This window comes from Ciconia boyciana, chromosome 8 (assembly GCF_034638445.1).
Source record: "Ciconia boyciana chromosome 8, ASM3463844v1, whole genome shotgun sequence".
NCBI lineage: Eukaryota > Metazoa > Chordata > Aves > Ciconiiformes > Ciconiidae > Ciconia > Ciconia boyciana.
In genome coordinates this window covers 5,748,362-5,762,422 of record NC_132941.1, presented here as the reverse complement: position 1 = coordinate 5,762,422, position 14,061 = coordinate 5,748,362, and positions in this window count along the sequence as shown.

Below are 14,061 nucleotides of genomic sequence, written 5' to 3'. Positions count from 1 at the left end.
CAACAACTTGTGAGTACATCTAAGTCTACCAATAACTGAACACATCTCTGTAAAATCCACAAGCTCCTTTGAAAATTACTCCCTTAACGTGTTTGTAAAAGGTGGGAATTTTCAAAAACATCTCAGTTGCTCAGGCATACAAACATCAGTGGTTTTTAATAAGCCCCCATGCTACCTAACTCACATAGGCACTTCTGAAAAAAACACAAACTATTCCTTTTCCTACAATATGGAGTTTTTCTCAGGTGTTTCCTTATGACTTCTAAAGTCAAGGGTAGTTCACTTCTCTCCTCCAATGAGGACTGTTGGAGCTAGATGAAATGGTATAAGTTTCCAGATACTAATGTGAGTCTTTGTATTGAATTTAATTATTCCTGATCTTGTCTTAAATCAGTATCAGTGCAAAACATAGATGAGAACTGAGACTTCCATTAACAAAAAGTTCTGAGGATTGAATAGTTTCTTTAAACGTCTCACATACTTTTATCATAACAAAATAGGGCTGTGCTGTCCCTTGTTGAAATATGTTTGTCTCTGATTTAATCTTAAATGAAAGAAATTCTATGTCCTTATATTCTAGATGGGGTAGAGGACCTAACTTATGGCAACTCCTGTCTGTTAACCCCAAAACAATGGAATGGTTCCCAAAGTTTTCCCATGCAGTGAACTAGTGACACTATGATTTCTTCTCAGAGCATTTTAAACCCTGTCTAATGCAAAGTATAAAGAGCAATAGAAAAAAACCTGACAGAATAGCAGCAGGAGTCAAACGCCTTTTAGATATTGGCTGTAGAGAGCAGAAATTCAGTATCGTTCTTTCTCCAAACTAACTGCAAGCTCTTGGAAGTTCAGAGTGCTGCTGAGCGCATCAAGTCAGAGGCTGCCAGGAGATGAGAACAGCTGATAAACGTGTGGCACTTTCCCAACAAGGCAGTTTGTATCTCTGGGTTGTTTGTGTGGCCTTTTGTGACTCGAAATGTTATGAGTGTTTCAAGCTGCTTTTAAATCTTGCCTTAAACACATTGGATTTGCTGTTGGATCTCCTCTGTAAACTTGTCCCGTTGAAGAAGTTGTTGGGTGGACCTGTGGTAAAATGACTGAGTGATCTGCTGCTGGCAGGGAGGCATCTCTGGGAGGTAGATACTGATTTTTTCAGAGGTCTGTAGGCTGCGGATGTCCTCAGACACTACCCTCATCCCCTCCATGATTTCTTTTCCCTTCTCAGTGAGAACAAATTTACCAGAAATGCTTCAAGCTTGGTTTTACAGCATTTGCAGCTCTTTTCCCCCTCCAGTGTTGTTTTTCTTTGGGAGGTAGATGATATCCCTCTGTTGTTGGGTTTATTTCCCCTTGTGAAAAATAAATCTGTTTTCAGAAATGCTTCAAATACTTTCCTGTGAGCAATTCTGTCTTCTCTCTTATGCCCCAAAGGCACTCTGAGCTGAGCTGATTTCAGGATTTTGAAGGAGGACACTGGAAATGTTGATATACAATATAACTCTAAGGCGCCTTCTTAAGCATATGCTAAAAATGGATTATGGCTTTTATTCTTTTCTCACACTTCATCTTTCCAAATGGGTGATTACAATTTTCACCTGTTTATTTCAACATCGTGTATTGGGCAAGAAGAAGAAATGTACATCGTGTTTCTGCTCCTAGCTTCTACTACTTATAATATGATTGCGATCACACCATTAAGGTCCATACTTCAGAACTATCCAGGAGCTGGTCTGGGTTTTGGTACCCATGTTGACACATGCAGCCTGGTCCTCAGAGGGTTTGAGCATCGATAAATGCAACTGAAGCTGAGTGAGCCCAGGACTTCTAAAAGTCTCTCCACCTCTACAGTAAAAATAAAGCCAAAATGACTGGAAATTTCTGGAAATGTAATTTGTACATTCCTGCTGCTCCCACTTGCCATGCCAAAAAAGGATCTCAAATAATTTTATCGACACAGGTGAATTGGGCCTAAAAAATTATTGGAAAAGTATTCAGGATGACTGATAGCAGGTTGATACTTTGTCTTACTACATTCTTGGATCCTAGGATATTGAAATTATTGGAATATAAGTCACATCTTTAGTTTTATATCAACTCTCGTTTGTAGTCATCAAGGCAATTCTTCAATAAATCAGAGAGCTGCATTTGGTCTCTTCGGGTACTTAAAGGTAAGGCTGGGATTATAGACCTTAGCTGACAACGCTGTAAATTCTGTTTTTACAATATCCATTACAAAATGAGTTACCAATGTTTCCCTGTAGATATTTATGCTAAACTCTCTGGAATACTGTGGGATAAGCAACACAATGACAACAACACATTTGTAGAAATGAGACCTTCAGAATGATTAAAAGTTACAAATGTTAAACGTTAAACTGAAATCATCCTGTGTGGATCACACCTGAAGTTGGTTCTTAAGAGTTTCACCAAGGTGCTTTGATATCCATGGCATATATGTTACCCTACTGATGTGTCTAAAATCAGGGCTTTTTTCTTGAATCAGAATCTTTTCTATTATCTGTTATAGCTTAGCAACAATTAACACATCTTCCCACTTTCATAGTCAGTACTTATTCAAATAACACTTTTGACAGTTTCAAAGGCTGTAACTTCGTATTTTTTCTTCTTTAGCACATGAACTTCTCTGCCTTGTTTTTATTAAATGGAAATGCTACATAACTATTGCAAGGAGACTCAGACTGGAACTGGACCAGAAATATTAACTAGCTCAAATGAGAAATACAAACTAAAGAGCTGTCTGTCCATTTTGGAAACATGCAGATAATGTGTATGTCACTTGAAATTCACATGCATCTGGGATCTGCAAAGAAAAGTAATATACAGCAATGATATCTTTGATCATCGAAAGAACTCAGAAACATAGGAACTGTGTCGAGTGTGGTTATCATCAATCCATTTTCTATTCCCAGTGCACAAATCATTTCATGCATTCTACAACCCAAGCCACGATGCTGGGCTTCAAAAGCAATTTCAGCAGCAAAATAAGGTGCTTTTCTTCAATTTTCAAGCCATTTGTACGAGGTTAGTGTTGTTTACCCACCTGGTACACTGATATTTACATACCCCTTTAAAGAAAATTGGTAGGTATGATTTATGGAGTACTGTAAGAGCACAATTTTCCATGTAGTGCACCTAATCTGAAAGGGCACTTGCAAAGGTCACTCTGGCCATACAAATACCAAGTCTTCTCTTTGGAATAAGTTAGGATATTCATTTTTCTTGGAAAATGTCAGCAGTACCCTACTCCAGGGGTTAGTTTATGCAGATAAATGCGTAAGCCTTTAATCTTAAGGCAAAAATACTCTACACAAATGTAAGAGAAGTCCATCTATCACTGTTAAGACCTGTAATTTGTTTTTATTTAAATCCCAAGCCAGGGCAGCCTGGGCAACAAAATTGTTAACATGGTAGCTCACATCTGAGCCAAGATTAAAGTATATAAACATACATCTGCTTTCAACCTGGGTGAACAATACGCCATGTCTTCTGAAAGCCATAATCTGGATTTCGAGCATCTTCAATATCTGTTCTTGTTGTGCTACTGTGAAGTCTCAGAGTGCCTGACCCTAGCATGTTAAATTGTCCAATAAGTGCACTGTGTATTTCCAGTATTTTATCTCTCAATGAAGAACAGTGACAAATGTTTTTATAGTAAACACACCATAACCAAAAGAAGATTCATTTTCCAAATTTGGACAAAAAGGACATAAACCTAAGAATTGCTTTGAATAATTCCAGTACTATTTTTCATATAAAATATTGATTTATTTTTTTATGTGGGGAATGCTTTATGGTGTTTTTTTCGATTTATAATGGCCCGTCTTAATCATTACTGGAAGTTGTTATTGACAACAAGAAACGCTTCCATCTTGGTTGTTAATCATATCCATGTGGGAAGTTGTTTTTTATAGATAGTTTTTCATGCCTTGTTTTAAATCATGTTGCAGAATATTTTATAATGAGGAGTCTCAGCTTTATTCGAGTTCTCGCAATAGCCAGAAACAAAGAATGCGATCTTAATGAGGTCTAGGAGATTTTTAAATGGAAATCATGTTGAAGTGCTTTTTAAAAGTGATGTTTCAAATGTCTGAACTAGGGAAAACTAATACTATTCTTTTAGAAAATGCTGGTCAGTACTACTGAAATTTGTCAAGGTCTATAGTATTTCGTACTGCATAAAGATGATGGATATAGTTGGTGGGTCCAAGTCTATTGCTATTGTCCTCCCACTTTTTTTTTTCCTATTTAAAGAAGAAAAGGGCGATGCGATATATAGTGCTTGTGCATCCTTATTTCACATGAGCCATCCGAAAAGAGATGTGGACATTGTGTAATTTATTACAACAATAGCAAAAATGTGTGGTTCAAACAAGGTGAATCAATGAATTAGGAAGGTGCTCAGGACTTGATGCAACACAATGGTTTGTTTTGGAAGAATAATTCTCTCTCATGTGTTGTAGAATGTGCAAAATAGGACTTTAAAATGAAATTTTAATGCACGTTTTTGTTAGCTATCTTGGATTTTCTCCTATGTGCCTTTTACCAGTTATTTCTAAAGGTAGAGCCATTTTGTCTGCAAGGTAATGTGCAGGAAAAGCTCAGAAAGTAATCTACCTGCAAGTCTAATCCTTTCAAGTCCTGAGTCACCTTGGATGATATCCTGGTCCCTTAAAGTCAAGTCAGCATACACCTATGTATGAACACTGCCATACTGACGCTGTTTAATGCTTCTCAAAACAGGGATTGACCAGTTCATAGACTTAACCACAGTACTGGACGTGAAAATGAATCTCTGTAAGACACTTTTAATTGCAGAGAACAAGAGGTGAATTTTTTTCTTTCTAGATTTGTGGATACTGTTGGGCTCATCTTTCCTTCGGTGCTTACTTTATCTGTACACTGTTTCACTTAGAAGCGATGCACCCATGAAATGGAGATTAGCTGCAGTACCCAAAGCTCAATAGCTCTGTTAGCATATATTCACTAAGGTTAATTAATCTTGAAGTAGCTCAGCTGTATCTGCAGGACACTGAACTATATAGTTATATTGTAAGGGAAAAAGATCCCTATATATTCACAAAAGGTGTAGCCACAAGACAGAAACAATTTGGGGACTGAGGTGCAGGTAGCCTTGTTACCATAACAGACAGTAATTAGGAATAAGTGTGAACCTATGTGAAAGCTGTGTGAAAAGGAACCCACTCTGTACTGAAAGCTATAAGTGAACCAAAGAGCTGAAGTGGATGAAAATACTGGCTTAAAATCATTGTTTCATTTGAAACATTAAAAAACCCCACTAATGATCTTTTATAGGCCTTGAAAAAATGACACTCCTCAGAGGGATTTTTTTTTTATTGATCTGCATTATTCTTTGCCTCATTAGAACAATCTCTAACAGAGGGAAATAAAGTCCTTCCACAGAAGAATGTAATCCTGGTCAAAACAAATAGTTTAATTTTCTTTTTACTAATACCTCTGAAAGTGATGTAAAAAAATGCTCCTGTTAGAGAATCTAAAACTTTCGCTATGGACCATGTTGAAATCTTCTGCAGCATCTCCACCTTGCCATTAGAAAAAAGTAACACAAACTGGATGAGATTCCAAACAGGCGATTAGTTTGCCATTGAAGCATAACCAATGCCTCAACTAAAACAAGCAAACAAGCAGTCGAACATGTTAACATAATTTTCTATCATTTCTTTTTGATGTGGATTGGATGGAAAAAATCTGGGATGCAAGCCATGATGTAGATTTTCAAAATTGATTAGCATTTTTGGACAGTGGCAGCAATTTCTGTGGTGGTGTAATTTATTTTAAGCTAAAATTGATTAGTGTTTTTTTTGAAAAATGTGCACCAAAATTGCTATGCAAATCAAGGTAAATGGAGCCATGAAATGATGGTAGAAACAGAAACTATAGTAAAATGTTAGCTCAACCTAGTGAAGGCCAGTCAATATTGCAGTATACGTAAGATGACTGTGACTAGTTTTCCTGGGTTTTAGACTAGCGATTTATAATTGTCAAACACTTCTTATAACGTGTAAAACACATAGCATGTTTGTGGAAGAAAGGTTGTTTTGTTCATTGTCATAACATTAATCATGGATAAATTCACTTTAATTCTAATGTGAATGTAACATATAATTTCACAGAAATTCCATTGTAGCTTAATGTTAATGTCCACTTACTTTAATGTTTTGGTGACTTTAAGAACTGTCATTGGAAATGTTCAGTCAATCCCAGCTGACTGCTAGTATAAATGGATTGTATTTTTACAGCTCTTTGACTTCCTCTCTATTTCCAATGCACAAAACCAATCCGTACAGAAACTATGTTCTTTTGGTGTTATCAAACACAAACAGAAAGTTAAGGAGTGAGTCATACCAGGGCAATTCTCAAAAGAATGAGATCCTTCAAAGGTCAGCTTTTCTTGCTCGTCAATTGTTGACATTTAAGCATTTATTTCAGACGTTGCTGATAATGTTTTCTGAGATAGTGGGGAAGAATTGCTGTGGTGGTATGCAATTATGAGCATAATGAAATGCAAAAATGCAAATAAGGTGATACGTGCCAGTCCTTTGGAGTGCCTTTTGTCAGAATTGCAGGCACCATGAGACTTTGATAGATACCATGTCAGTACTCATTGCTAGAGCTGTGATATCTTTTAAAGAAGCATCTCTAACATGTTATCACTGGATGCTAATTAGAAGTAACCTTTGAAGATGAAAAATCCAGAGGTCATATTCTGTAAACTCTAAAACCAGCATCGAACTAATTGTGTCAATATCATTTTGCTGCACAAGCCAGCATTACCCTTTTTACGCTGCATTTATACATCAACACTGTAACATCCAGTTCAGCGATACTTAGCATCCCTTCAGCCCCACGGATTTTTTTCATGTGGCTATATCCTGTTCGTGAAAGGCTCTGCATTTTTGGGTAAACCATGAAGATATATTCTTGCATATTTTTTAAAAAATTTAGACACTATGCAAGGTCTTTCTAACTCAGGATAGTACTAGATCAGACAGAGTGGATATGATAAGCTACAAATATAATGAGGCTGAAAATCAGAAGAAGAGCGACTGCCCTAGTGGAGTAATGAAGCAATAGGGGTAGAATGCTTTGGTAGTGTTGAGATGATAGTGTTAAGTAACTACTTCTAAATTGTTTTTTATGATGTAGTTGCCTGCAGTAACTGGGACATGACTTTGCTGAACTAGAAGTTCCTAGGTTCCTAAAAAGTGCTGTATTTTCACAGTCACGTACCATACCTGCTGCACTGTTCAAATGGAAAGAAAACAAATATATTTCATACTTTAGACTAGAACGATATTGGCCCTGGAGCATGCTGGTCTGATAATGCTGGTCTTTCAAAGCAGATGCTTTAAATTCAGCATTTGAATAATTCCATTAATTTTGGCATCCACAATTGCACTTACTGGAATGACTCCCTACAAAGGAAGGCACTTTAAAAGTTCACTGCTGTTTTGGGGCCAGTATTTCAGCCCATCAGAGAATCAGGCTCAGAAGTCTTTGTGGCTATTCCACTTTCCAACATTGGGTACAGATAATCTTTTGTTTCTTTGGTAGTTTAAGTGAGCATGACCTAGAAATAATAATTAAAAAGTTGTATCCATGAGTTCTAGCTGTCAGAGAAGCAGGACTCAGGCATGAGAAATGTTCAGATTTTGTCTGACTTCAGCCAGCTTGATTCACTGTTACAATTTCAACACACATTCAAATGTCAGAACCAGAGCAGGACTACAGGTAAATGTGAAATAAAAACAGAAAACAAAAGGAGGAAATACTTTAAAACTGGCTTAATGAGTCCTTATACCTGTTAGCTCTTGTAATTCCCCTAGAATCAGGGATGAATCAGTTCCTGAAATGATTTCTTCAAAAATTTTTTCTGTTGCCAAGTGTTCCTGTGAAACTGAGAAGAAAATTCCAAAGGCAAACATAGTTGTTCAACAGCCACTGAAAAAGGGGGCACGTTGAGCTTAATTGCATGGAATAGCTACAGCTGTCAATACTTTATTCTCTTTTGCAGCATCTAATGTATTCAGATTTTAAGTTTTTGACACAGAAACCTTAAAAGAATTAGAATAATTTCTCTGTTTGTGCGTTGTTTTGCATACAATATATACCAGCTTTGATGTTATTTCACTAGGGAATTAGTTGTCAATCCCTGTGTATAGTTTTTTCCAAAACTTTTAATGTGGTTTTCTTTTATGATGCTCTCTCAGATATAAAGCTACTGTACTTTGGCTACCAACTTAATCAATCCTCATTATAATTATACTCAGCATATTATCAACTTTGTATTGCACTCAAAATTACTTGCCCCTGGGGAATGAAGCTAATAAGAATACGAAACAGATCTCAGGCAAAACTTCTGTCTCTCACGTTTCTTGCAGATTTAATTTTCAGAGGGCTATCTTTGTCACTTTTGAAATAGAAGATGCTGCATTCTGAAAACTCCTTTCTTGCTCTGTCTTTCGTATTTGTGTGTGATAGGTTCTAGTCATCAGCTAAGGCTCCCATGCGCTATGATAATGAAAGTGATAATAATTTTTAGTGTTACTGGAAGACTGTTTTGCCTCTGTCAGAAAAGCTTGGCTGTAATATAAAATCTCTATTGTACCAGGACTCACTAGATGAATTAAAGCGATGAGCGTACACCTGCTACTTTAGCCCTATTTTCTGCAGCATGTCAGTAAACTTTAGCTTATAGGACTGGTAAACTAAAGAGATATGGGGTGAAATCCTAACTGAATTCAATGGCAAAAATCTATTCACTACCCATGTTTGCAAAGCTTATTTACAGTGGCCTAAATGAAAGTTATGGAATTCAACTGTTTTTACTGCCATACCTTCCAGTATCCCATTTCCCTATCAAATTATGACCACGATGCGGTAACCCATTTAATTAAGGATCACTGCTCCGTGTTATGGTCCAGAGAGGGATACTATGAACCAGGGCATCCTTGTGTTGGATCTGTGTCTCATCGCTGTTTATTTCTAAATATGCTAGTTCAGTTCTGCTGCTGGGTGTAGAGACACAAAGTCCAGCCTGTGCCTCATTCTGCCAGTTTTGTTTCTCGTCCAGAAAAACATGAGCATCTGCCAGGACTGGGTTCAACAAGGAGTGATTCAGTTTTGGAACTCACTGCATTTATTTGTGGCTTAATGACATTGCAGAAAGTAAAATTAATGTTTAAGCTTAATTCAAGACCTAAGAACTAGATGAATATTTCTGGTGGAGGCACACACTCTTACCAAAACACAAAAAAACCCATGAGGGTGCATCGCCTGTCTTGTTTGGTCTAGTAGTCTGTTTGTACAGATTTTCTCACAGCTATAAGAAGGCTGCTGCTGATTGTTTTCCAGTGAAACAGACTCCAGCCTGATTTTTGATCTAATCCCCAGTTGATTTGACATTTTTATGTGACATATAGTTTGAAGGAAAAGTCTGCACAAGCTGCAAATGGTTTGTCTTCTTCAAAAAGGGTGGGAACAGTATGATTCATTTTCCTTTATTACCTCTGAAGCTTACAGGTGTTCTTCCCATGCTGCTGCTGCTGCTAGGATATGATACACATGAAACCCAGAGACAAAGTTGGTAGCCTACTCTTATCATGAAGTGGTTCATTTCCTATACTGTGCTCCTTCCAGGTGTCATAGCAAAACGAGGGAAAACGTCATGAGGAAGCCAAGTTTGACCCAGTGCATCCTTTCTCATTGAGAGTATAGGGAGTTATCTCTCAGCCTGGGTTTCTTAAAAATTAGGTTCTTGGTCCATATAGGGGAGGAGAACATCCACCTGCAATGTATATAGTAACCCATTTCTTGTGGAAGGAGGTGAATATACAATAAATTGATATATTTGCATTGGGTGGGTGTTGTTTTAATGTCCCCCTCCTTTACTCCTAGATTTGTTTCTGAGAACAAGGGCACGTGGCTACTGTGGCATTCACCTGTGCTACAATGGCACTCTGAAATTCAGTGCTCTAAATAAAAAGACAAACATCTCAAGCTTACCCTGCTGAGTCTGAGTCAGGTCAAGATAAAAGTGGCTTAGCTTCCTCCCTGTTCAGACCAGCATATTTTTTAAAGATGTGTTTATAATTCCCATCACCTGAAAAAGTTCAGATTTGCTTTTTAATTGAGAAAGAGCCTAGCATCCCACGTACTCATATAAATACTTAAAATTCTTTAAAATCATGTTATTTAATGTAATCAAAGTAACCCAGCCAAAAGAAGGGCCACCTGACAGACTACATTTCCCAGGAGCCCACAGAGGTAGAAGCAGAGGGCACAACCCACTCCCAGGTATAAATGCTCACACATGGGTGCCTGGGTGTGGTGTGGGTGTTTGGTTGCTGATTTTTTTTGGTGTGTAGGCAGATGTGTAGCTCCAGTGCTTCTGTGTGAAGGTAACTTTCTGGTAATTATAACATGTGTTTTTCTCAATGTCTAATTGCTTCCTTCAGTATCTACTTTTCTTTTAATTAACACTTTTGCTATTATAACAGCTATAAAGCTAGAAGCTTTTTAAGATATCCCTTTCTTTTCTGCTTGCCACTCCGTGTTTTGCTGTAAGCTTTGTGTATGTTCTGTGCTATGGTAATACAAAAGAAATGTCCTGCTGGCTCTCCTAGGGTCGATGCTGGTTGTAATGGAGTTGTGTGCACCTGTGTGTGCATGTACTGGCAGTGACCTGTGTTTCTGGTGCCAGGTCTTTCTACCCCTTGGTCTAGGCAGTTGGGGAATGCTGTAATTACAGTAAGCTGTTGCATCCCAATAAATATTAGGTTGTGAGCTAATTAGTCTCAGATGCCTCGTGGAGGGAGAGACCCTTCTTGTGCACTGCGAACAGTGATACCCAGGGGTGGTGGTGGCTCCAGGGATGCAAGAAGAGAGCGCTAAGCATCTCTGAAAAGTTTGCTTCCTTACTGGTTCCCCTGCCTTATTGTTGGGAGGGAATGAGAACACGTCCTAGTCCATCTAGCTCAGACGTGGCCTGTCTGACCCAACTAATGCTGCTGGCACTGCATGAATTTCTACCTCTGGATTCTCCAGTGTAAGCAGCCAATTTATGGTTCCTTCCTCCACTGATGGGGGAAGCAGCTCTTTGTGCCCTTTATGCCCCACTCATAAAAGTCTGGACTTAATTTGGCCCATGTGAATTAGGCCTGTAAAAACAAAAGGCAGGTGATGTTTGCAACACCAGGCTGACTGAATAAATCAGCTCTATTCTTTTTTCTTTTTTTTAATATGTTAATGTCATACAGCGAGCCTAAAATAAAATCCTCATTAATGAAGGAAAAATAAAGCGCCTCATGAACTGCATGCCACAGCCATACATGTGACACTCCTCCACTTTATTAGCCTGCTGCTGTACCTCGGCAGTCATCTCAGCCTGCTGAGCTGGGCTGCCCATTTGTTCCCTGGGATGGGAGGGTAATTAGTTCTCCATGCTGGCTGTGTCCTGGGCCTCTCCTGAGCAGAAGCTGACAGCCATGTGTAGCATTGTGATGTGGAATACTGGTCATTAGGGACAGAGCTGAGATTACCTATCTTATTTCCTTCCTGACCTAAGGTCAGAACTGAAGCACAGTCCCTGAGGTGAGGGCTTTTGCTTTGTACCTAACGCTACCATGCTAACTAGCTCCCTCAGAGCTGGCACCTTAGGGAGACAGCAAATCTAAAATAAACATCATAACTAACATGAGTAATGTGAGTGAAATGGCCCTCTCTGTATAGAAACACACTTTGTTGTTTATGGTCAGTGTTACCAGGGAGGCTTCAGTATGTGTGTTTTCACATTTCTTGCGTTAGTTGTAGTCTCAAGTCCTTATTCCTCATGCTGGTTTCATAGTGTAATTCCAAAGGGGAAAAAAAAAAGCCCCAAACATGCGCAAAATTCAAGGACTGCTTCATTTCTGGTGTAAAAAGACTATAACTGGGACTGGTATTTCCCCAGTGCAGGAAATCCCAGAGTGTTACTGAGTTAGACAGGGTTCTATGCGTGTAGGAAAAAGGTGCTGTGGAGTACAACTCCTGGTGATAGTATCACTGTACCATGGCTATACTCACTGGCAGTCAAGATCACTGACTCCTACCTGTCTTCCTATGCTATGCAGCAGTGGATAGGGAGGATGTATAAGGAGGGAGGCAACCGATGGAGCAAGATGGCATCAAGGACCTGACAGGGAGAGGGAGGAAAAGAAAAAGGACAGTAAGTCAGGTTTCTGGAAACAGTGGCCCAGACCAGCACTGAGCCTGGACTGAAGTGAGATGGCTCCTCTAGCTCTCTCTTGGCTCCCCTTAGAACTTACAGGACCCAAGGAAGTCCTAACTATACCATTATAAGTGATATACATTTTCAGTTAGATCTTCCTAATAATCTGACTCTAATATTTTTGGAAATAAAGACTAACAAGTAAAGGAATAATCTTCTCCCCCTTTTTGTTTTACTTATTCCATTACTGAATCTACACAAGTGTTATATTCCGAGTATGGCAGAAACACAGGCATAAATAAACATAAGCACATAAATTATAAGATCACCTCTTAAAATTCCTAGAGCTATAATTAAAAACATGTTTGTTTTATTGAAATTTACATTCAGCAAATCTTCATATAACACAAGATTTTTATCTCTGTATCTATATAATTTATGTAATACAATGTACTTGATTAGCCAACATTAGTTTAAATTCTTCATGGTATTCACAGACTTCTTAGCAGTGAGTATTTTGTCACAATTCAGTATGTTATTTTACAGCTGGCTTCTACCACTGCTGGTAGGTAACTATGTGATATATAACTTGCAAGCAGTCCTGCTGTTTGTTACTGGCAATTAATTTCTCTGGTGCCTTTCTTCCATTCAGGCCAGGCCTTTATGTTCTAAATCCAGCTATTCTAATACTCCCCACTTCTGCTGTGTAGAAAAGACTCAGACTGACAGATTATCGCAGGGCAGTTAAGCATGTAATTGCTCAAATGAGTTAAAATCCCTTCAAATATCTGTCTTTGTACCTCATCACACCACTTCATGGACTCAAATATTTGACAATTGATGAAGATAAACTAAAAGGATCTTCATTAGCTACCAACCACCGTGACAAGCTTCTTTCAGCTAAAGGCTGGTGAAGTTTGGGACTTATTATCTACTTAAAAACTGCAGGAAAGCAGAAAAATACTTCAGTGTACTTTAGACTAGAGAAAACTAGAAGCTTACATGGTAGCTGGGGTCAAACAAAACTGTGGTTTGCTAATCTAGAGCTGTACTTGCTACAAATGTGCGGTAAAATACACATGGAATCTTATAGGATAAAAACATAAAGGAAATATTTCAAGCTTCTGATAGCAGCAATCACTACAACCTGCCAGCTAATGGTAAATACAGTGATCTTATTCATTACAATGTAAGTGTGCATCAGAAATCCATTTGTCAACTGATGCCCCTTTTTATTGCATTGCAGTTTCACTGGTGGGAATAAAAACTTTTAGTACAGCCACCTGGATTTCAGGTGCTGTTTTTGAAGATGCTGAACATCATTGCACCTAACAAAACTCAGGGCAGAGTGGGCTGGACAGACTGTGTGCTGATGTACAACGTATCTGATGATGCGCCAAGTCATCCTGCATTTTGAACACCTGAGTTCTATGATGAGTAGGAATTTTAAAATCAGCTGATCATCATGTTGAAGAGGACTGTTGGAGTGCCAGAATTATTGGGTGAAATCATAGCTACATGGACTAAGAGGGGGCTAGCATGTCACTCATATCGGGAAAATGTTGCATGAATGTGTCTGCATGCGTGTAACTATGCATCTGCATGGCATACAAACGCTTTATTTTCACTGTTTCTGCATAGCAAAGAACAGGTTTTCTAAGTGTAAAAAAAATTTATGCCACCTGTAGAAGGGTGGATACTTAATCTAACATAAGGTGAAGGGGCATGGACAGTACTGTATTTAGTGTAAAGTCTTTTGAGACGAAGCTGCACCTTAGGTTTTTGTGAACACA